The sequence below is a fragment of the Ornithodoros turicata genome, chromosome 8, assembly GCF_037126465.1.
Source record: "Ornithodoros turicata isolate Travis chromosome 8, ASM3712646v1, whole genome shotgun sequence".
Lineage (NCBI taxonomy): Eukaryota > Metazoa > Arthropoda > Arachnida > Ixodida > Argasidae > Ornithodoros > Ornithodoros turicata.
Window position 1 is genome coordinate 30547868 of NC_088208.1, and position 24420 is coordinate 30572287.

At 46.3% G+C, this 24420-nt stretch overlaps 1 protein-coding gene across 4 annotated transcripts in view; it reads right to left on the reverse strand.

Annotated features, from left to right (window-relative positions):
- LOC135366924 (polypeptide N-acetylgalactosaminyltransferase 5-like) overlaps nt 1–24420 on the reverse strand; it is a 110900-nt gene that overhangs the window by 45082 nt on the left and 41398 nt on the right. For 2 of the 4 annotated variants that reach the window (XM_064599916.1, XM_064599918.1), the window contains exon 3: nt 10555–10595. The exons of the other annotated variants lie outside the window; for them this stretch is intronic. The gene's annotated coding sequence lies outside the window, so the exon portion shown is untranslated. The remainder of the gene's footprint in view (nt 1–10554; nt 10596–24420) is intronic. 4 annotated transcript variants of the gene reach the window in all.

Consider the following 24420-nt stretch of genomic DNA (forward strand, 5'->3'; position numbering starts at 1 on the left):
CACTGCACAAGGCTCGAGGAAGCGATGTCTGGCGTTAAGTCGGCACTTTCGTAGAAATTCGTTCATCGTCACATCTTTGTGGGCCTTACTGACAGCCGTCACATCACATAAACATCATAATCTAGACTTCAACTTTAAAACTCACCACTGGAATTCAACTTCAGCATCACATTACATCACAGGCTATCATTCAACCCAAACTTTAACACATGTTATGCGTCAAAGAGTCCATGCACTACTAAATTTTCCCGCGTGGTAGTTCTCCCCTTACACGGCTGACAAGGTCTCTCGCATTGGTGCTGCTGTGTACATATTGTGTAATCCATGCTTATAGCGCGGCCTGCCGAGTTCCATATGCACTTTGCATTTCAGCTCTGTATATACTATTGCAGACGTTGTTCCCTCTGGATGGCAAAGTGGTGATGTCTTGCTCACGTACATGGTCAAGCCACAGGGTATACCTTTTAACATAAACACGAAACACCGTAAAAGCGCGAATACAAGAATGAGACCCGGAGGGAGTCCTGCAACTCAATGGCACCTGCCGAATGGCATACAAAATCTGCTTCGTATTATCCAAACACCGAAGCGATTCCTTCTAAACTACGTCATCACTTTACGCTAGCAAAGAAAGAAGGAAGCAGAAGAAAGAAAAAAGGAAGAAAGAAACGTTTAGGGCGCCTTTCCGTTCCTCGCTGCTGGATATCATTATTTCACGCAGCTCAGCTAACCGTTTCAAATCGTCGTCTGCAAAACCTTTCCTCCTTACCGCAGACTCCCAATGGCTTACAAAAGCACCTTCCAGTCGCAATATAGTTTTTACAGCGCACCGTACACGAAGCATAAGCGCATCGTGGATAATGCCCGTCATTTTACGAAATGACTCCCCCCCCCCACACACACACACACACGAAAAGTAACGTGCAGTCCTCTACCCCCCCGATCGTTCCGACGTATACCACTGAAGCTTGATTGCCGTTTCGCAAGAGAGAACTGAAACGATTACAAGGCTGCTCCGAGCTCTTAGAAAAAAAGGAGTATAACCTGGGGAGCAATTACAGCTACTCCCCAATTCCAGCTTCTAGTCCCCTAGATTGTACCCTACACTTGTGATTGCACTTTGGTACCCTAGATTGTAGCTACTCCCCATTTTAGTCCCATACACGACCCTGAAATTTACTCTCCTGCACTGCAATCTGTAAATAGTTCCTGAAATTCGAAAAAACTTCCGTGCATGTATAGTCTGGAAGCGGACTAAACGTTTGACAATACATCTAGTCCTCAAACATTCTAAAATGACTACTTTTTTTCCTAAATGCACGGATGCACTATGCACTAATTGCACTGAGACTACCTGCAGTGCCTGAGAATAAATTTCAGGGGCAGGGGACCAAAATGGGGTAATTGCAATATAGGAGATTAGACCCTCTAATTGTTCCATAATCTAGACAGTTCCCCCCCTCCCCTTCGAGTGCAGTCTTCATGCTAAAAATGCGTAGAAAAAAAGATGACATCTCATTAGCCTTTCATGTCATTTCACGGATTTCTACGGTACAGCCTACTCGTTAAAATTAAACGACTACACCGTGGACAAAATTCGCCGCCTTCCTTCGTCAATGTATATTCGCGTTCGAGTCATCTTGGCATGCACGGCGTTAAAATTGGAGTTCCGATAATGGTATACCGTCATGCTATCACGTGGTGGTTCTGCACACGGCGCAAAGCTCTCTATGTTTCGCGCATGCGCAGAACCACCAATGCTATCCATTATCTACGCAAAAGCGAGAGCGTACGATGCACTAAAACTCTCTATTAGAGAGTTTTAGTATATCGTACGCCCTCGCCTCTGCATATAGGGATAGCGTTTGTAGTTCTGTTGTGGCCGTGCGCAGAACCATCAACGCTATCCCTTCCGTACGCAAAGGCGATAGCGTACGGTACACTAAAACTCTCTAATAGTTAGTTTTAGGAAACCGATGATAGCGTGGCTTGCATCGAACCGTATCTACCGGAACCAATCAGGGGACAACATTCTGAGTCACACACGACTGCGATTCGCTCCGACAGGCACGATAACCTTACGAACGGTGTGCTAAAACTGCCTAATAGAGAGTTTCAGCAGACCGTTGATAACGTGGCTAGCGTCTCACCGTATCAACCGGAACCAATCAGTGGATAAGATTATGAGTCACGCACGAGTGCGATTGGTTCCGATAGAGACGATAACTTTATCAACGGTATACTGATGTCTCAAACAGTAACGAATCGCAAAGACAAACTACAGAAAACGCCTTCTGTGTGTAACGCGTTCTCACGGTAACGTGCATCTGTCGAGGTATCGCGGATGACGGTGCAACTGCGCATCCACGGATGAGCTCCTTTTCTGATAAAGGTGCACCGCGCTAGACCTCTACCATCGCCCTCCAGTCCTCCCTGACGTACGGAAAAGAAAACAAAGAAGAAAAGAAAGTTGCAGTAAAAGAAGAAAACATCCTCCGAACACCTCTTCTACAAAGGACCCCGCTGAGCTTCGGTCGCTGATTCGATATACGAAATAAAGTATCTCCAAATGCTTCCCTTTCGGTATCACCCCGTCGCCCTTTCTAACGGATATAGTGTATGTCATACAGATTATGACGTGGACCCTCCATGCCGTCGGAACGGCATCCCGTTTTTCATTTATTGTGCTCGTGTAGCCTTTAGAAAATCGGACTGCAGGCGTGACCTACATGCCACGCGCAGTCTCAAAGCAGCAGCAGCAGCTGAAAACCCCGGCCTCTTGGAAGCGTTTTTCTTCTTTGTTTGCCCATCGTGGGACGGTAACTTGTCTTGATCACCGCGAAGCACATCCCACGTCACGTCGGTGATGCTGACGCAGCGACTGCACTGCGAAGCGCGCTCCGCCAGGACAGGGCTTGGTTAAGGATTGCGTTAAGGATTGGTTAAGAATATAGTAGGATTGCGCGTGAATTGTATGTCGTACGATTAGCCGTCATTTTTATAGCTTTGTCTCAGATATGTCAGAGATGGAGAGGGAACTGCAGGAAGGAGTGGGAGACAGGGAGGGGAGGGGGTAGTATGCGTCCTGGACAGACTTCACGGAGAACTGTGCCGACATTCGTCTTGAAAGTCAGCAGGAAAACCCAGGGAAAACCTCAGACAGAACAGCCGGTGCCGGGATTCAAACCCGCGTCACTTCCATGACTTGACGTGGAAGGCGATCATCCTAGCCACCACGCCACGCGACCTGGTAAGGCTTGGGAACTTCATTTCATTTCATGTTCATAATAATGCATGAAATTATTGAGCATTATTGAGCAATTATTGAGCAATTATTGAGCATGGATCAATGAGCCGAACACTATTTCTGCCACACCCCAGTTCCGTAGTAGACATCTCTTCCTTGCCTCGTCATTTTTCCGTACGTCCGTTAGGCGCGCACACACCGAAGGTCGACGAAAGCGGGGGAAAGCGACAGCGAGTATAATCCACAGAAACATTGCGAGGTCGCTCTCATCCTTAGCTCGAGGTAAACGGCTTAGCCTTAGCTCGCATTGATGTCTCTTCCGGTGTGACATTTCCGACGCCGTATATAGCGTTTGTGCAGGAACGTAGTTCTTTATAGGAGAAATATACGAAAAAGAAAACGGAACGGTTGTAGGGGTGCCATTCGTCCAACACTTTACATTGTCCTCTCTGCGCGATGGGTATAATCTCCACAGTAAGGATAATCTCAATAAGTCTTTGGAAAGCTTCTCCATGAACCTTTGCAGAAAACAAATAACGACTACATCTTGCACAATTACACGTGTCGGTTTATTCTATCCCCTGAAGGAGGACTCAATTCTTAAGAAAGTCCTATGGGGAATTTTTGTTCGCAGGGTTCTCGTAAACCTCGCTAAATTTCTACATGACACAGGTGCAGGCGTGTTACTCTCTAGTTTACCTAGGGAATGACACATTTTTGAAGCCCTGAAGGCGATCCACTGATTTTTGGCGACTTAAAGTTTGTCAAATTTTCAATACATGGGATCCTATAGGAGATGCAGGAAAATCGCTTCTCTCGGCACGCACGACCGCGATATCTGGGCCAAAATGATGTCATTCCCTACAGCAACAGTCTAGGAATTGATTGCAATCAACAAATTCGACGAAATTACTGCGGTTTTCCTGATCCGTGCGAATGAAAATAATGGTCTTGTCGGTTGCGATAGTATGTTCTGCACGCTGGCGCCGATTACATCACTTCCTTAGAGCGCGGGAGGAAAGCAACACAAATGAAACAATTTGCCGACGGTGCCGCCATCCCTCGGCGGAAGCGAACGTAACTAGATCGCATCAGTCGATCCGCCTCAACAGCGGGATAACAGCAGGAGATAACTCAATTCCGTACATACCCAAGTCACTGCACACGGTCGATTTTGTCTTCAGGCAGTTACCCGTATCCCGAATGTACCGCAAAAGAAAGACATCCATAAAACAGGCTGAGATTTGTATCGGCACTACAAAGCGTTGGGACTGCGAGTATTGTCCAACCGCTTCGCAGATAGATTCAATAAAGTGATATTGGTGAGACGCGGAAGACAATCATTAACGTAACGTATATTCCGAACCAGATATACTGATACCTGACACATGGGAGATATGCCAAAAATAAGGTACAACGGCTGCAGTCGATACCCCATTACACGAAGCCCAGGGATCATCAGAAGAAACGCGCGCTAAAAGACACCATAATATCGTAAGAGCTGTTACACTTATACGTCAGATCAGTCATTATAAGTAAAGACGAAGAATCCGTCTCAGTTTTCGGTAATGGCACATTTGTGGCCGCGCGCGGAACGCAGAGAAATGGGCCCTCCATTTTCATAACCGGAGCAGGCTCAGACTTCATGTACGCTCTGAGAAAAGGCGAGAGTAATTTCTGTTCTTTGTGGGATCAGATGCATTGCCACAACCATTTGTTGTTGTGGGGAGTAAGCTTTAGGGTCAGGCGACAAAAATGGGGAGTAATTGTAATTGCTCCCAAGTTTAATACCTTTGGGAACTCCTACAACTGGGACGACCGGCCAATTGCATTTGCCGGAAAACGTCCATGGAGAGAAGAAAACCCATCCAACCGCTGAGGCTGCGTTTCTCGCTGGCCACCGGACACGTGGTGTTAACACAGTGCATGATGAACACCTTAGCTGGTCATATGCACGAAATGCCTTTATCGAGGGCTATCACTGTCGTTGTTCGCGCTGCCCGCTGACGAATTCCAGGAACATGCAGCTTGAACACTGCTGTGCTATGCATTGTGACGTGAGAGAGTAACAAAACCGATGCTGTTGTTACACAGTCATAATTGCGGTTCTGATGACTGCCTGTTAAAGTGTTACTATATCGAGTGTTTCCATTTAGCTGCAACCAATTTTCATATAAAGGAGAGTTGCCTTAAGACGCTTTTACTTTCGCCATTGAATTACTCGACGGCGCTGCTACTAGGAAGCCGTATTTATTCTCAATTAGGAGACTAATTAACACAGGAATTTTAATGAAGTATTTAAGTCGGACTTTATCTCCGACCGCTCCCGGGAACAACGGGAATCCTACCTAACTTACAAATTCCGATCGGCCATTAACAAGGACCCTGGCATGCTGTCAACAATAAGAAGCTTAACGACCTAGATGAGACCCTGTTGCATTTTCTCGTTTCAGCCGGATCAAAATCCCTACTGACCCACAAGGACGATGACCCCACTCCTGGACCTGACACAAAAGCGCTCTGGAATTTCCCCAATTGACAACCGCCAGGTGGCGGGAATTTCCCCCAACCGAACACGTCATTCTCAAGCCCCTTACCAGCCTCGTGGCCACATTTAGCTCTTTCGTCCCGAAGAAGGCGGAGCTTCCGCCGTAACGTAACATCCTCCCTAACTTTTATAATTTTTAAGTTTTAATAAACCCCTTTTTTTTGTTACTTCCCCTACTTCCCCTAAGAAAAGGGGAACAATACTTTGCAGGACTTTGCAGAACAACAGTCCACAGCCCTTGGATTCCATCCCACCTCCCGGACTATGACCTCTTCACCGGACATGACTCAACCACTTCCTTGTACTTGACCTGCTGACGGCCGCCAGCTGGCGGGACCCCCCGATTGTGACGTCATTGTAGCACTGTATAAAACTCCAAGTGTCATTTGTCATTCTTCAGTCCTGACGAAGGCGGAGCTTCCGCCGCAACGTTGACTTCCCCCTTAACTTTCCACTAGTAAATAAATAACTCCCCCTTTTTCTACTTCCTACATCTTCGTTGTCTGCCTCATATTTTGTTAGTACCTATTTAATTTATATGTTTGGATAAATTACTGCAAACACCTTCGTAATCATCGAAGACCACATTATAGCATTAGAGTCTTAGTAATACATGTGCAATCGCCTCGCGTGCGCCAGGAAATAGCGGGTGCACACTTCCCATGTGACGAACATGGCTCTACGTATAGTCTAGACTCGCTATTTCCTATAGCGGACGCAATAACTATTCTATTCTCGCGCAAGTTCGGAGGCGGCGTTACGCACGGGGGGGAAATGGACGGAGGAGCTGCTTCGTCCACTCTGGGGACGCGCGCAGCTGGCCGACTAATTCGAAACGGCCCGCATTCTATGCATGCATGGGGCCGCTTATTGGGAAGGCTGTCGCCATAAATCCCACAGCAGCAAAGGTGCACGAAGCGATTCTGCAGCTTGTGCACGGACTAGACGTGCGTACTCTTAATAGCGGCGCTTTCCGTATAGTAAATCAGCATATAGCTGACGCGATTCCCTTTGGGCGAGAAATTATTCTGCCTATTCTTGTATTTAGTTAAGGGGACACGCAAGAGAGGGGCATGCAGCTGCCCGTAATGCGTGATATAATGATCATGGAAGATGGAAAGAATGCCGGCCCGTTACTTCAAAGGGATCCCTTGGAGAGAAAGCCTATATAGCATATAGTTTAACACACACGATATTTGTTGTATGCTGCCTATATACCTGAGGCTCCACCCACTTTTTAAGGTATCTAGCCAATCACAGCTCGAAATACAGTTGTCTATTATTACATCCATTCAGTACTTATACCTCACCCTTATTTACTGGGTGTCACCATTTTGGAGAAACTCGATTGATTCAGATTGAAACGGATACCACCGATGACAGACCAAAACAACGGATTTTGCGCCCACTTTTATCAACGCCATCTGCATGGAGAGAGGCATATTCGGAAGGCTCAATTGCAGAAATGGCTGCTGGCAGAAGTGATTGGCCAGGAGAGCGGTACAACCGCAAACAAAATACATACAGCGCATAATCGCAGCTACGGAACGCTCTATAGGCACGCTCTATAGGCACGCACCACTGGCAGGGCGACCGTACAATCATGAATATAAATGTACATCCCTAGAAGGTGAACAACCAGCTATATAGCCCCGGCATTCCACCTCTCGAACTTGAGCCACGCTATATTAATGACGCCCATGACCAGCGGTGCAATTCTGTAACCTCAATCTCCGTACCCACCCTGATAATGACTGTCAGAGAAAAGGGGCAGTTCTGTCGCGTCCATTTTCTTGCCACGAAGAACTCTCACTGCTAAGATCTCGTGTCCCGTTCCCCTGATTTCCCGTCGCTTTGCTACAGGGCATAAGAACCGACCGGCCTCTTCTCCCGGAGGGAATCTTCTCTGCAGTGCTCCGCTGTAGAGCTGCGAAGTACAACCTCCATTCCGGTGCGCTTGCTTCTTGGAAAGGGGGCCCATAATAAAGGGATTACCGCCCAACGAGGCCCGCTATCAGGCTTAGCGCAGACTGTGCGCTCTCTCTCTCTCTCTCTTTATCGGCCCAACCTTCTCCTGTTATCTCTGGCGCGTCGAGACTTTGGCTTCGCAATGAAGCACGTTTGGTACCGCAGACGACAACATGCTTTGTCTTCTGAGAGGATAGCGCAGATTGCAACAGCAAAGGGCACACGACGATACAGTAGCTTTCCACAACAGAGAGTACCACGTCAACGCCACTTAGACGTGACGTAGTCAAGAGTCCGCCAATCACGAGCATGCTTTCGGCAGCCGTCGCTATGGAGACGAGACACCATGAGCCTCATAGGCATCCACTTGTAGACACGGAAAGCCTGTGTCTGAAATCGTCTGCGACAATTGGCTGAAGCAGACGACATGTTCGCGTGGCGATGCTGTGAGAAGCGGCATTAAGCAGGCTTTGTGCATCTCAGGTGGCGTTGCCGGTGTAAACATATTTACCTCGTCGGTACAACGTACCGTAGGTGGGCCTTGCGACTTTTAACGGCTAAAGAAATGGCTGAACTATCGTTTGTAGACTGTCTCCAAGCCTACGGTACTTCGCCACACCAAGAGTCTTCAGGCAATGTTCGACAGCACACAAACCACAATACAGTAAGCACGAAAGGGCTTTATGGTGCTATAAGCGTGTCACATCGATCACAAGGATCAACAGCAGTCGTACGACACGACACAGCACGACTTGACTTAAGCATAAATGGTGAAAGAATAACGAAAACCACGCTGTGCTGGACAACAAAGCACAATCAATAATGGTCATCACAGAGCGAACCCCCAACACGAACATAAATCGCAAAGGCTGAACAAACAACTTAGGAGAAGCGCAATATTTAAGCCTCACCTACAGGCGATACAATCGCACGCAATGTTTCAAAGACGACGTCTGACAAACACACGCACACCTCTCTAATTGCCGCAGGGGTATAACTGTAGCACACCTGGCAAGGCCTGACCTGGCTTGTTGAAGCAGATTGAAGACAAACGCGCCTGTGTCTTGATTGTGTTCTCTGTGCAACTACTTTTTTTTAACGCTTTTAGTACGCGTATGCAATGCTAACGCGCACAAAGGACTGTTTTAGTAAGCATAAGCCAGTAAATATTACACACGCGAGTGCTCACAACACAGCACATATTCATAACGAGCTGCCCCCGCTTTCGGGACACAATCGATGCTTATCCCATAAATGTTCGTACACTTTTCAACAAAGCACACACACACACACAGCCAAATGGAGAACAAGATTTGCATCCGGGGTCATCAAACGGGCGAAACACAATCTCCCATGAAGACACCATCAACCTAAAAGGCGTGACACAATGCTTTTCTATATCCGGCCGGGCGCAAGATGCATTCAAAGAAGGCAGGCAGCCGCGTCGCTTAAAATACCATCAGCGGAGCGCTATCGGCCGAAAGAAGGTGCCTCTTAATTAATATTCTTAATCACTCCAGACTCTGATGCGCTTTTTAGGGACATCGCGGGTGCTTTCTCGGAGTTCGTACACACGTCAGGCGAAGAAAGGCGAGCGCTTATATCCGCGAGGTTGCAGGTTTCAAAAGACTCTTGCAACAAGTGAATGGCCCGAAGGCTTCATTGTAACGGGTCGCCCTCAATGGGTGCGCCATAAATGTTACACGAAGGGATCGAGGGTAAGCACAAGCGAAGTCAATAACGAGTTTCACGGATGTGGCAGTTTACTTGAGCTTGATCTGCAAGTTGTTCAAACACGGTGTCGAGACGTATGTGTGAGCGCGTTTTGGGCAAAATTTCTGAACGAAGATTTCGAATCGGCGTTTCCTCGTATATTTTATGAAGTTTGATTTTTATTTATTTATTTATTTAGAATACTTCTGAAATTTCAAAAATGTCGTAGAAAGAGTGGCATGCAAAGTGGCAGGTCATACACTGAAACAACTGAACAGTGAGACTGCATACTTGCAGTTGCAATTTGATGAGAAAAGTTGTACAAATTCGCGCACACCTAATTAAATTCAACATAAAAAACTTTGAACAAGGTCAGTAAATGATACTAGTGAGTTACAATCAGCAGCTTGCTGTGGCAAACAATTCCAAGTGGTGATCGCAAGAGGAAAAAAAAAGAGGTCTTTAAACAGTTAGAATGAAAATGATAAGGCTCAATGTATTTAGTGTGTTCGTTTCGATTTCGTTGTAACTACACTATATAAAAAAAACTGATTTTAGTCCTTTTTGGGGACTAAAATCAGGCCAGGGGCCTAAAATGGGAAATTTGGGGGACTAGAAGCTGTAACTGCTCTCCGACTCTTTCTTTTTTTTTTATAGTATATTCAGTGCCAGCAGAGTAAGCGGACGTTAACAGAACAATCTTTTTCGATTGTTTCACACAGCGTCGATTTCGAACACATCCTACAGAAAGTGGTCAACTGAACCGAAAATTGGCTTTCCCAACAAAATTCGCGAAGCAAAAATTTCGCAGAAGCAACAGTCAATTTGCTGACCAACGACGTCGCTGTTGCTAGTACCTCACCACAGCGTTTCTCTAGATTGGACTGTTAAAAACCCAGTTAACTTTTCAAAAAAAGTTGTGTATATTTACACAGGCACCGATTGCAACGCCATTACTACCCCAATAGCATTACTCTTAGCAAGTACCAACGGATAGACGGAGGGAGAGATGTTTCTAAAAGCACATAACCAGGAAACGGCGTATCGACCTGACAATGAGACGTAAATATGACCTCACGCGTTTCGCAGTAGACTGAGACTATCTTCACGGCGCACCACCTGAACGAAAGAGAGAGAGAGAGAGAGAGAGAGAAAGTATTAAAAAAACACGTACAGTCACAATCCCCTTTGATCCTTAAATCCCACTGGCCCAAAATAAGGTAGTGATACGCAAATATACTTTCATAAGAAAAAGACAAGGAAGGCACGCTACACAACCATTTATAGGATCCCCTTTTCTTGAAGAAGAGATAAACTGGAATTTTCATTTATTACAAAAAGGGAAAGGAAAGGAAAAGAAAGGCAGATAAAAAGGCATGCCAAACGTTCCAAAGTGCTCCGTCGCAAGGCGTTTAAGCAAACGGGCACGTCACAGTGTTCCTTGTTTTTACTGCGCCTAGACTATCGCGCGGAGACTGCGAGCCATGAAGTTCCTTGGAGAGTTCAAAAAGGGAGCTTTTTTTTTTTCTTTTCTGGTCTTTCTCGCGCCGTCAGGCACGACTCAGAAAGAATCAATTCCTTCATTCGATATTTTTTTGCATTGTTCGGTTGTTCGGCCTCGTTATTTGGGGGCAGATCGTTTTCCCGTTCTGTTCACTCGCGGCACACGGGGTCTTTTCTCTCGGCAGCAGAACTCGTAAATTCCGCCTGCCGTTGTGGATCTCCTACTCCCCCCCTCTCTCTCGCGCTTACATCCTCCCCTCACAATTCAGTCGTCAGTCTATGTCGACAGTATGGTTTCACCACAACGTTTCGCGTTTGTTTCTTCGGGTTTCGCAGATGGAAGTGAAAAGTCCCGACCCAAAAAACGGCAGCAAAGTCAGGCACGCCGACTGATTTTCTGGATTCCCCTGATTCGCATGGCGGAGCGCACGCGGAAAAGTGGGATGTTTGCGTATGCGTCGTGGGACCGCGCCCGAATTCTGCCAGAGAATCCAGGGAAGGTCTTGAACAGGCGGTGGCATGGATTCGAACCCACGACCTCGCTTCCTTTAGCACTCGACTTTAGGGCCGCGCCGCTGCTACAGCGCATCTGCAGAGCGACAAGGCACGGGCGGTTCATATATTTTATTACCCCTGTCATGCGAGCAGATTTCAATGATTAGTTAAAGCAGACGACAATGGGGAATTTTTGTTCGCAGGGTTCTCGTAAACCTCGCTATCTTTCGACACGATACAGGTACAGGCGTGATCCCCTCTCGTTTGTCTAGGGAATGACATATTTTTGAAGGCCTGACGCAATTCACTGAAGTTGCAAGTTTTTCAAATTTTCAATACATGGGAGTCTATGGGAGATGCCACAAAGTCGCTTCTCTCGGCCCGCCCGCCCGTGATATTTGGGTGAAAATGATGTCATTCCCTAGAGTAACAGCCAGGGAATTGATTGCAATCGACAAATTTGGCAAGCTTACTGCAGTTTTCCAGATCCCTGCGAATGAAAATAATGGCTTTGTCATTTGCTAGCCTGTTCTGCATGCTAGAGCCGATTACATTACATCCTTAAAGCGCGGCAGGAAAGCAAAGCGAAGAAAACATTTTTTTTTCGACGGTGCAACCAACTCTCTTCGGAAGCGAACGTTAACTAGACCGCATGAGTCCGCCTTAAACCAATGGCCATTGAAAATTCCCGCAGCGCCACCTTGCCAAAGAGGACTGGATCAAATCCTCCCTGACAGGTTTACACACGCTTGGCCGTACTGTATCTCACAGGCTCTGTCGTCCCAAGCACCACAATACATTAGCCCAATATTGGCTGTATATCGGCAATATTGGTCCTATATTGGGCCAGTCTTGCCAATGTCGAGCCAACATTGGGTCAAGATGTGGTTCGTGCGCCTTGTCGCGTTCTTGAAATACGCACGTCCACAACCTACACGCTCTTCTAGACTTAGAGCGTACTTTTCCGGCGCCATGTTCGTTCTACCTAAGGCATGGCATTCCGCTTCAGCGTCCTTCATTCAAACGTCCGCACTTATGATACGGGCCTCCCAGATAGAAACGCGCAGCAAAGTCCAAAACTGCGGCATTGCGTCCACCATTTAATCGGAGCAGATAACCGATGAGAGATTTTCCCGAATTAGCCGGCATAAAGGCGTTACTGCAGGTAGAAGCGCCCATGATTGAGCGCATGTTTTGCCGATGCCTGCACGATAATAAAAGAGATTGATGACCTTAACGAGCAACGGTAATAGTGCGGCCGTCGGGGAACGCGAGCAAATGTTAGTTTGTTTCCCGCGCACTCCGCAATGACCACAGGCCCGCGTCAATGATCAAACAGGGTTTGTTAGCAGAAGCCCCACGAGCCACACTCCAGAGAAGAAAGAAAATCGAGGACGATATATTTGAAGAGGCCTTCGAGTGCGTTAACACGTCGCATAACGATTGTATTCGATCAGATGAAATGCAGACAAATGTGTAGCGATTACCATGAAAGGTTTACAGTTAACCCTCGTTAATATGACCGCGGATTTGGTCATAAAGGGAATTGCTATATTGACGAACACCGCGTGTGTTACGAGTGGTACCATACCCTTTACGTACGCTTCGAAAAGTAGAAAATTAAGTAAGCTGGATCGTGGACATCGCAGATCGTACTAATATCCAAGGGTAAACCTCTCTTGGCAAAGTCGGCGAGATCCTGGTGAGTGCATGGTCGATCCTTGAATCTGACGCATATCCGGCTTCTTCATTCCGGTAGTCGCTTCTTCTCAGACACGGTCCATGAATGCGGTATGACAGCAGCAGGTTCAATGACCAACGGTCATAGTAGCGTAGGTAAAGTACACGTGTTCGCCCCTAGGTGTGCCGAAAATACCGGTCATTGTCATATAAACGAACAAGAGTTACGTACGAAGGCCACTGGGAGGGAACGGTTCCCGAGAAAAACGGTCACAGAGAGGGGATGTCGTATTAACGGGTGTCGTATTAACCAGGTTCGACTCTATTTACGTGACGTCACTCACAGGCAAACACACGTGCGGTGGGCTTCTCAGCTCCACAATCTTAAAACAGAACTTCACCGCATAGCACGCTCCTGGCCAACCGTCACCTCGAATGTGACATCGTTCTCTAACCTGATCTGTTGAAAACGGGAGGCGTACGCCTTTTTGTGGCACTTATGCAGTTATGATAATTGTCACAAAACGCCCTGTGCTTTCCGAGAATCAGGTACGATAACTGTATCATTGCGGTGGTTGGTCCTCAGCTTTCTATACGCCATGACGGTTTCGACGGCCATTTCGACGCGTCGAGCGTGACTCCCACGTTTAGGACGCACACTTTCCAGCTCAGAAATCACCCACACTTCCCAATCAAGTCGCACATATCACACGCAAGTACCGACAAATCGATTCACCCACTTTCTGTCAGCTCTGCGTAATCGGCACACGGTGCACTTGCGCGCCTAAGTACTCCGTGTAGTTCGCATCATCCGGAACAGCGGCTTAAAATATGCCACCTTCCTGGAGCCTTAATTATATGCGCTGGATAAAATGAGCCCGGAGCCCAGGCGGGCGGCCGCGCGAACCCAGACCTCGGCTCTCAACCCTGCTGCTCTGAGCCCTACTTAACGAACTGACGGTCCCCGGAGGAACAATGGCGTTCGTTGGGCACAAAAGGGGGGCGAAGTCGATAATCGTGAATATACGGACGGCTCTCTTTTGCATTGGTGCACCACAGAAGTGAACGTATCCCCAGTGGGATGCCTTTTGGGATTTAGGGATTATTTCTGAATACTCCACGAGCTTCCTTCTTTCGTATACGTTCGTGAAGCGTTATGGTAATCATATGAAGCCTGCTCTCTCTATATACTGAGAGTACGTATTTGCAAGCGTTTGACACGGCTTCTGCAGATAGTCGCGCAAACGGAGGTACCCAGTATTGTTCTTTTCTTTTTTCCTTTTTTGCTCCATTCGGATGTAAATGTCCTGTCCTATGGTACACGCGTCTGTGATGTAAGTTTACAGAAGCGTGTTTTTGTGTGCTGTAAATGGTGTGCTGTACAAAAAACACTATTGCAGAGCACATGTAGAGAAAGGACCCCTTCAGAGGATATATTCTGTAGAAAGCACCATTTCAGATGAAATATTCTGCGGCAAGCACAACCTCAGAGGAAATATTCTATAGAAAGCACCACTTCAGAGGAAATATTCTGTAGAAAGCACCACTTCATAGGGTATATTCTAGAGAAAGCACCACTTCAAACGAAATATTCTGCAGAAAGCACCACTTCAGAGGACAGATTCTGCAGAAAGCACCACTTCAGAGGACATATTCTGCACGAAGCACCATTTCAGAGGACATATTCTGTAGAAAGCACCATTTCAGAGGACATATTCTGTAGAAAGCACCACTTCAGAGTAAATATTCTGTAGAAAGCACCACTTCAGAGGAAATATTCTGTAGAAAGCACCACTTCATAGGGTATATTCTAGAGAAAGCACCACTTCAAACGAAATATTCTGCAGAAAGCACCACTTCAGAGGACAGATTCTGCAGAAAGCACCACTTCAGAGGACAGATTCTGCAGAAAGCACCACTTCAGAGGACATATTCTGCACGAAGCACCATTTCAGAGGACATATTCTGTAGAAAGCACCATTTCAGAGGACATATTCTGTAGAAAGCACCATTTCAGAGGACATATTCTGTAGAAAGCACCACTTCAGAGTAAATATTCTGTAGAAAGCACCACTTCAGAGTAAATATTCTGTAGAAAGCTCCACTTCAGAGGAAATATTCTGCAGAAAGCACCACTCCAGACGAAATATTCTACAGAAAGCACCATTTGAGGGGATGTATTCCATTTAAAACACCAGTTTCAGACTGCTGTTTTACAAGCACCTTTTTAAACACTGCCACTCCACCTTTCAGCTGACACTGCAGAATTTAAAACAAAATGTCTTTATTTCGAAAAACATGGGGCAAGCATTGTATATGAAGACCAATTAACCAGCAGTCGAGCATCAACCAGCTTTATTATTAGTGAGGTCGACAAGAGCCAAGAGCAAAGAACAGCTCGGCAGCAGAAGTAGTCTCCAGAGTGACAGCTGGTGCCAGCGTCCACCCAGAGATGTGCTATGAACGGCAAATAAGTGATGGGCAAAAGCCTCGGCAGAGACGACGGACTGAAGGCAGAAAGAGAAAAAGGTAGTCGGGTGACACCGGGAGCGATGTGCTCTCCCCCTCCCCTTCCCTATACTCGCGTCAGCAATTCTGACAATCTTCCATCTCCATCTCTACGAGACGAGAGTGCTGCCCAACCATGTCATTTTTTATGTATGTTCACCTTTTGAGACAGAACGAAGCCCTCCTTTACCTTCCACCACGGTGCCTTCCACCTTAGAAAGACAGCGGCAAGGTGGGAGCAGTGGGACCCTTTTACTTTGCGACAGTAATGGTACATGCAGAAGACGGATTGGTTGACCGATCAGTTTAGTTCGGGAGGAAGGAATGACTCTCTTCTGGAGGTGACTGCTTACTTTAGCTCGCCTAGCTAGCAAGGGAAAGTGGGCGACTGTATGAGCGTTAAAGTGACGGCGCCTGTAGGCACGTCAACTGCTTTGCAAAAGGCACGGCGGAAAAGTTGGTCGAGCCGAAAAGGGGTTGTGACACTTTGATAGGGTGGTTCATTACGCATTGACTGAGTTAAAAAGAATTATTCTTCTACGTGTCGTACTTCGCGAGATATACAGACGTCAGAGACCTCAGAGCAGCGCCCACTTCCATTGGTGGCCGTAAGCACGTGACCTCTCTCGCGCTGCCTCATTGGCGGCGACGCGCGACGCGTGCTGTGATGTCAGAGCCGGGTGAGTTTCGGTATTCGCGGTGCCCATTTTCTACGCTTCCGTTACCCTCTTCGCTCTGAAACTTTCGATGCAGGTTCATATCGTTTTACGTTTATCTGGGATAAACCCGGGATGGACGTGCCCCTTTAGGCCTTAAAGCGGCTGTTAGACACATGTGGTTGATTACATCATCCACGTATAAACCCTCCAGCACACGTACTCCTCAAGCTCTGACGTCAGAGGAGGAAGGGTTACGGTCATTCCCATTGGTAGACGTTAGCGCGTGACCGCCCTCGCGCTGCACCACTAGGGGGGGACGCCTGAAGTGACGTCACGCGTTTCGGTTTTCGCTGTGCGGATTTTCAACGCGTCTATTGCTCCCTTCTGATGTAAGGCTTGGAATGCGGGTTCACATCGATGCAAGCAGTCACGGGTATGTTACTACAAAAAAAGTACCTAAATAAATAGTAATAAATAAATAAATAATAATAAGTAAATAGTAACCGACTTAGTTATCTTTTTGAAATGGAACTAGTTACAGTTACCTTCTAAGGAAAAAAAAGTCGAATAAACGCAACCCTCAAAAACTTTGTTTTTGCATTTTGTATTGGACTGTAGCATACTTATACCGTGTTATAAACAGACTATTTCCCATGGACCAAAACACGGTTGTGAGATAGTCTAAGGCCATCCTGGATGCGTACGAGGTGACAAAGTTCGTGGAATTCCTCGTTGGGGAAAAACGGCAGCGTATAACATACCAGAGTAGCTTAGTTACAGGTACATTTTGCAGTTACCTTAAGCAGAAGTGGAAACTATAGTTACACCTGGAACTTACTTTTCGAGAAAAGTAACTATACTCGTGTTCGTCAAATGTAGTTCGTCAGCTCTCGAACGATTACTGCGCCGCAGACAGAATGACCGGGCACAAAGATGTCACTCTCCCTCCTCCGCCAGATAATGCAATCCATCACACTCACTCAGCTTCCGTATTGGCTGTTAAGACTGGCCGCATGACACTACCAACACCACCTAGATACAGAAAGCCTGCGCACTCGTCGACGTGACGTAACAATTAAGAGTCAGCCAATGAGGATCGTGTTTTCAACGGCCGTAGCCAATCACGAACGTGCTTTCAGCGGTCGTGGCCATGGAGAAGAGGTACTGTCGTCTGCGAGTTGTGACTGAACGTTCCGGCGTACTAAATGGGAAAACTTCGAAATAAAGCGCAAAACGGTCTCAATCTTTCTCAAAACTGATTGCATTTGCACTTTATGTCTGAATACTTAGGTCTGCAGGTTCCAGATGAGCTGCAATCATTTGCGGGTTCTTGAATTCGCAGAACCCTGAATCGCAGTAGCAGACGAATTCTGGCTTTATATGTCCACGTAGAGAAGGAGGGAGAGGAGGCAATGCTTTCTCTATCTAGGTGGCGTTGACACTACGCGAGCCCTCTCCCATGGCGGCGCTGCACTATCTCTCTTAGCGCGCTGTTTTGTCTCGTTACCTTCAACGGCGTATGTAGATGACGGACTAGATTACAGTTACAAGTTACGCTGATCGAACTGGCAACCTTGGGACACGCTATCGACTGATCCACCGAAGTCAGTGCGATAATAAAAGTATACTATTCCCTGATATATCCTCTCCGCTCGTTCGAATGCAGTGTTCTTACAATGCTATCCAAAATGATGATGTTGATATGTTTTTCTGATTCCAGGGTGTTTAGATCTGCTGTCTATTCTTGTTTGTGTCTCTAATGTTGGTCAGCGTTTTTTTCTGTTTTATCTGTATTATTTACTGCGTTGGTGTCTCGTATCACTTAAGAGTGCACATCCGTGTAGGCTTCACCTGTTGGTGGGCACTGACAATAAATACATAAACAAATAAATAAACTCAGGTTTCCATTTACGCAACATCTTGCTTCCACCATACAAATCTCTTATCTTGCGAAGATGAGCGCTATACGGTGTTGAGCCACGACTTTTTAATTATGAACAAAACTTTCATGGAGCAAATTGACGAAGTGTAAACTCCTACTCGAAAGACGAGTTCACAATACTTTTTTCTTTTTCCCTGATTGGCCACTCGATCGCTTGGCATTGTTTGTGTCGTCTTCTTGCATCTTACGCTTTTTCTGAGCCGAGAGTGTGCAGCAAACAAAGAAACAACCCTCATATAATAGCCTTCCACCACGGCAAGACGTCCTCTCGTGCGCTCGAATAAGGAAGGACGCGCAGTGGCAGGGCAGTTTCTTAATCAGGAAGAGCTGTAACGAGGTCCCGCAACCTTACGCGCGAAGCGAATTAGCCAAATAGGATTAGAATAACCCCATTCGTAGAAGGCACGTTTCTTTGGCCACGGCTTCTTGCGCAGGGCTGGTAAGGGTACACACACACAAAAAAAAAAAAAAAAAAAGTAAAGCGAGTGCTTACTTTGGTGTTTTATGCGTCGGAACATGTTTACCGTAAAGATAAGGTTCTCTATACAGATGCGACTCGCTTTAGCAGGAAAGCAAATCACAACGGTTGCAAACCACCAGACCTGTGAAAATTACTTCTAAGAAGCAATTGAGTCACAATTACAAGTACATACATGCTCGTAACAGTAATTACATTAAATACAATTACAAAATCACACTTACTCTGAAAAGTTATTGGATTCGACCGAGTTATATTCGTTTGAAATACATGATTTTGATGTATAACCTAACTTCTCTTCCCTGAGGAACGCAGTACAAATACAGACGCCTTTATCGAAAGGACGAATTTAATGACTAGTGCATGAAGTACGATGACCAGAAGCCTGAGAACTGACCCGAAAGAACATGCACGAACTGAGGCCGCAAAAGCGTCACAGAAATTTTGTGAATATTATGAAATGCGGAGATCATGAAGATGATTCAACATTTAAAATAAAGTTGAATCCCAAATCGCATGCAAAGCAATTACAAAATATCCAATTACAGTGCCCGAGTTACTCGTAATTAATTAGTTTACATGTTCGTTCAGAACGCAATGTGCTTGTACTGCTGCGATTAATTATTACACATCTTCCATGTGCTCTAGCACAAAAGTAAACCACTCCACACTTAATTCAGGACAGCACATTTACGGCTTCTCTGTGGACATCACAAACTTGAAACCTGCGTGTTGGTCGTATATGGCCGCTGCTGATGTGGCTGACGAAATATAGCACCAGTCATCATCCAATGATGCGATGAATGTAATGGTGGCGACGAAGTTCGCCTAGGCCTGTTTCCCAACGGGCCATTTCACTATCTCTATGTCCCCACTGGTGCCCCACATGTAGGCATTCCACTCAAACAGAAGCAGCGTTTCATTAGTGCCCATGTTCCGATAACCGTATGATAAATTAGAACAGGTACACGTCAATGTATCTTGAATCATTTGTCACGAGACAATTTATCTTGAGAGAGAAAAGAAAGCGGAGAAAAGGGTGAAGGAACCGGTCAGCGCGAACTAGTGTGCAACCGTAGTCTATGTTCCCGGCTGGTATGCTGCTCCTGAGTCCTGATGGCTACGTAGCCGACACGTAGCCAACTTATTTCGGTTTGGACCCAGTGTTGTCCGCATGCAATGTCGTTTTGCCGCCGTGTTTGACGAGCAACGCGCAGTTGTCTCGCGACATAAAGCGCCGAATGATTATTGTTTTAGAAACGTGATGGCAGTAAAACAGGACATCCGGGCTTTTTTTTTTTTTTTCAATAAAACGCACAACTGGTAAGCGAACTGGCACTTATTCTCGTCGCTGCCCGCTTCTTTTTGCGACGGACTCTGTATTCATTGCTCGCGGACCCTTTTCAAGACGATCAAAGACGCTTCGATTAATTCCAGCTTTATTTTTGAACATTTCATTTCCCTTTATAAACACCGTAGAGGCAGGCGACGAAGCTCGCGAAGTAAAGTAAACCAACCAACCAGAAGCGTGCAATAAAAGGATAAAAACTGAAAGGGAATAAAGCATCGAGTGCATGCGTGCGAAAACCTCCATTGAGAAAGCTTCGCACTTCAACGAGTTCCATAGCGATCACTTCTTTTTTTACTTCTTTTTTCCTTTTGTCTCGGCCCTTTACTTCGCTTCAAAATTTTCTAAGACTTCCACTTTTTGAGACGTGAGGAAGAGCGGAGAGAGAGAGAGAGAGAGAAATTTGTGCCTGCCACACGGAAGGAAGATAAAGGAGGTGCCCCTTCTCAATGCTCACCGAGTGTGGAAAGAATGGAGAACGCGGTGAAGGAGTTCGTGAACCCTGACTTTTCTTGGGATCCGCCACCACAAAAAAAAAAAAAAAAAAAAATCTCCGGGCTAAATAATTCGCGAACGGGTGCACCAAGCGAAGATCTTCCTTTTTTCAAAGTATCTGTCCGCTATCATCTACAGACTGCGCACCGTCTGAATGAGTGGGAGGCGCTCATTATTGAAACAAAAATTCAAATGAGTTTCGTGAAAAACGTAACTTTCTAAAGCAGGGCGCAGTCGGCATTAAAATGGGCACTACCCCTTTTGGGACCGTCAGTGGACGCACCTTTTAGGGAAAAATCTGCCACCGACGCGGGTCATTTGTTGCAGTAATCAACTGGTTTCGGTTTACATATTCTTGCCGCGGCTGCTCGCGGGGAAGCGCAAAAGAACGTAATTCATTGGTGTAGTTAATTGATGTACGGACGTAATTGATTGGTGGATAAGGGAGTGGAAGAGCGTGCCCTGCTTTAGAAGCTGTTTTTCATGAAACTCATTTGAATTTTAATTTAAATAATGAGCGCATATCCACTCATTCACACGGTGCGCAGCTTGTAGGTGGTATCGGACAAATAATCGTAAAAAGAGAGTTCTTCGATTGGTGCACACGTTCGCGATTTATTTAGCACGGGAATTTGAGTGAAACACCCTGAATACCAGACAGAAAATTTTGATTCCGAAATGAAGACTGAGGAATCTGTATCTCAACCACAAGAAGTGGGGTTGGACCACAGGACTCAAGCTCTGAGATAATATAAGAGCTACAGTCACAGAGGTATTCCTCCGCCAGCGAAGAACGTAGTCCGCCGCACGTTGAGAGAGGGGCATGCGACAAGATGGCGGACGCCAGGCAGACGGAGATGACGACTCATTTTTCGTGTTTGCTTTAAAAGCATGAAAATGTGTTCTAAGCACGAGTGTTTTCGCAACATCATCAGCACACGAGCAATACTTTTTGAAGCATGAGGGCGTACTACGTTGAGACTCGGAGGAATCATGCGTCGGCTCAAGTCAATCACAGACGTCTTCAGATTTGTGGATCGAAATCACTGCCGTGATTGTTGGATTACGTCACGTCATTTTAGGGGGACCAGACATTGTTTACCTAGGTGGCGTTGACTTTAATGACGTGACGTGGTCATTAGGAGCACGGTTGCGGAATGGCTAATGGGATCACCCATTCCATTCCATTCCGAGGAATTGAGATTTGTGATAACTCCATTCCTTTCAATTCGTCGGAATGAAAAGGTACGGCCAATTCCCACTCCTGGAATGGCTTGGCAACCCCATTCCATTCCTTCAATTCCATCAATAAAAGAAAAGGGACCGGTAAACGTGCTGGGTAGCCCAGCAGTGCTATAGAGGAGATTGACATTACCCATCACGGAAAAAGCAAAAAGACAAGGTTATTTCGCCCTTGACCGTGTGGCACACAGACCAGTCCATTCCAATTCCATTCAGTCTGCGAAAAAAAAAAAAGCCTAATTCCATTCCATTCCTAGGACAGTTTCCGCCATTCCATTCCAATTCCATTCCGGGCTATCTGGAATGATTCCGGAATCATTCCAACCCCGGAGTGGCAACTCTGCAAACCTGATTAGGAGTCAGCCAATCACGGCCACACACTATCGTGTTAAAGGAACCGCAATCAGCCGCATGGACAGCGAAGTAACAGACGTCCCGACTCTATATGCCCATGTGACGAAGGATACAGAGAGAGAGAGAGAGAGAGAGAGAGAGAGTAGTCACTAAGCAGGCTTTGTTTATGAACAGGCGGCGTTAATAAGGCTCGCGTATTCATGCGATAGCGATACCCATAACCAGCTCGTGCGCTGGACCATATGTGAGCCAAGATGGGGACTGGTTAATAACACGACACTCAGTAACTAACGCCGACACATGCGTCAGAGGCATACGGCACACGCGACAACAGGGGTGCTATTCACCGTCACGTGATTTCGTCGGCTATATGCGCCAGAGGGCACAAAGGATGCGTCATTGCATCCAGGGGTTGATCTAGAGAGGGGGGGGGGGCGAATGTCCTGACCCCCTTCTCAATTTCTGTCTTCACATAGTGTTTCATCGACCCTAGATCGCGTGCCTAACATGCTGTACATGGCTGGACCCCGGAAAAAATCCTGGATCCGCCCCTGATCGCATGTAACAAGATTTTCTCAAGTTAAAAGCCCAGCTGTGTCACTTTGTTTTTTCTCTGCTTCGACGAGTTCCCTCCGAAGTCATATCACGGAGCAAAACTATACGCGCGGTTACTCTGCACAGGCCCACCACTGCAGCGAGGTTTCGGGAAAACCTATTTCAATAAACGAGTCCAGAAAATCCCAGTGCTCTTTGCGCACGCAGTGCATCTTGGGCGCTTGCTGAACGGGGGAACGAAGAATAACCCTTCACATTTCGCTTTCGCTGACCTTGACACGTCGTGGACAATGCACCGGTTAGGGGAGAAATCGGAACAGTTTGAGGGCAACCCGTTTCTTTCGTATTAGTAAACTCCCACAGTTCAAAGCGACGCTAAGCACTCTGGGATTTTCTGAACTCGTCTATTCGGTGTACACAGGGGGTAAGCAATAATATTCTTTTTTTTTAGGGGTGATACAAATACATAAAACCAGTATTACAATACTAATAAGTAATACTTTGATCCTCAGGTATTATAATGCTTATAAGCGAGCAACACAAGAAAAGCATTGACACTCAACCTCGAAGGTACCAACAACGAAAAAGCTGAAATAAGCACAATTTGCGTATTACTTGATACTGTCATTCCCGGACACGGACTCCGTGTTCCCGGATCACGTTTTACTTTAGGCGAATTGTATAGTGTCTAGAAGCAAACGTTAATGAGACACGGGCTTGGGAAAATTAGCGATAAAGTGAATTGGCGACGCTTGGAAGTGAGGAGCTGAGAGCGGGTATTATATTACATAATACAAATACTCAGATTATTAGAAATATAGTGTTACAATAGAAAGTACATATGTTACTATGACGACCAACCCCTGTATCCACATACAATGAGCAAGTGATACATGTGCAAGCATTTCACCGCGGAACACCACATTCACAAGGGACTTCCTTGACACCTGAGCCACATCCCACTTTTTCAGCTTTCTGACCAATGACGTCTTGAAATAAGGGGCACTATCAATCAACCTATCCTCACTATTTGTCCCCCTATCCAACATGGGCAGCGCCATTTTGGATGGCAAGTGGATTGGATGGGATTGAAATGAATGCCTCTCGCGATCTGCAATACTAGTGGATTTTTGGTGCAAATTTGATGAACGCCACCTAGGATGCGCAAGGTACGTCGGGAACTGTCGTCTGCTTCCGTCGTTGTGCCGCTACCGGCAGAACCACCTGCCGGTCAACGTCCAACTTATCAACATGAATTGTTGGAATAAAAAAGGACAAGAATGTTTATATCCGTAAAATTCGGTAAATAAATTCAAAACTGTACAACACAGTGCCGTTTTTGTTATGATTTCGTTGTGATCGCCGTGTTCACTATGCCAAACACCGGCGACAAAACGTATTATTTTCAGTTCGATATCGATAATGGAGCATCAGTTGAAACTGATTTCCGGAGAACCGTATATGAGGATGTACATCTGCAGCGTAAAATCAGAGAATATAGTCAATTTTTGTTTGTCACGAAATCCACGCTTCACCATGTTAGTTTTCGTCGCCATTTTGGGTGGCAGTCATGCGTCACGGCGACCCCCGTGGTAACGAGCAAACCAATCAGAAGCCCGGGACTGTGACTGACAGGTCGAGCCTCTTTTGGGGACTCATCCCGATGACCAGACTCCCTTCTAATG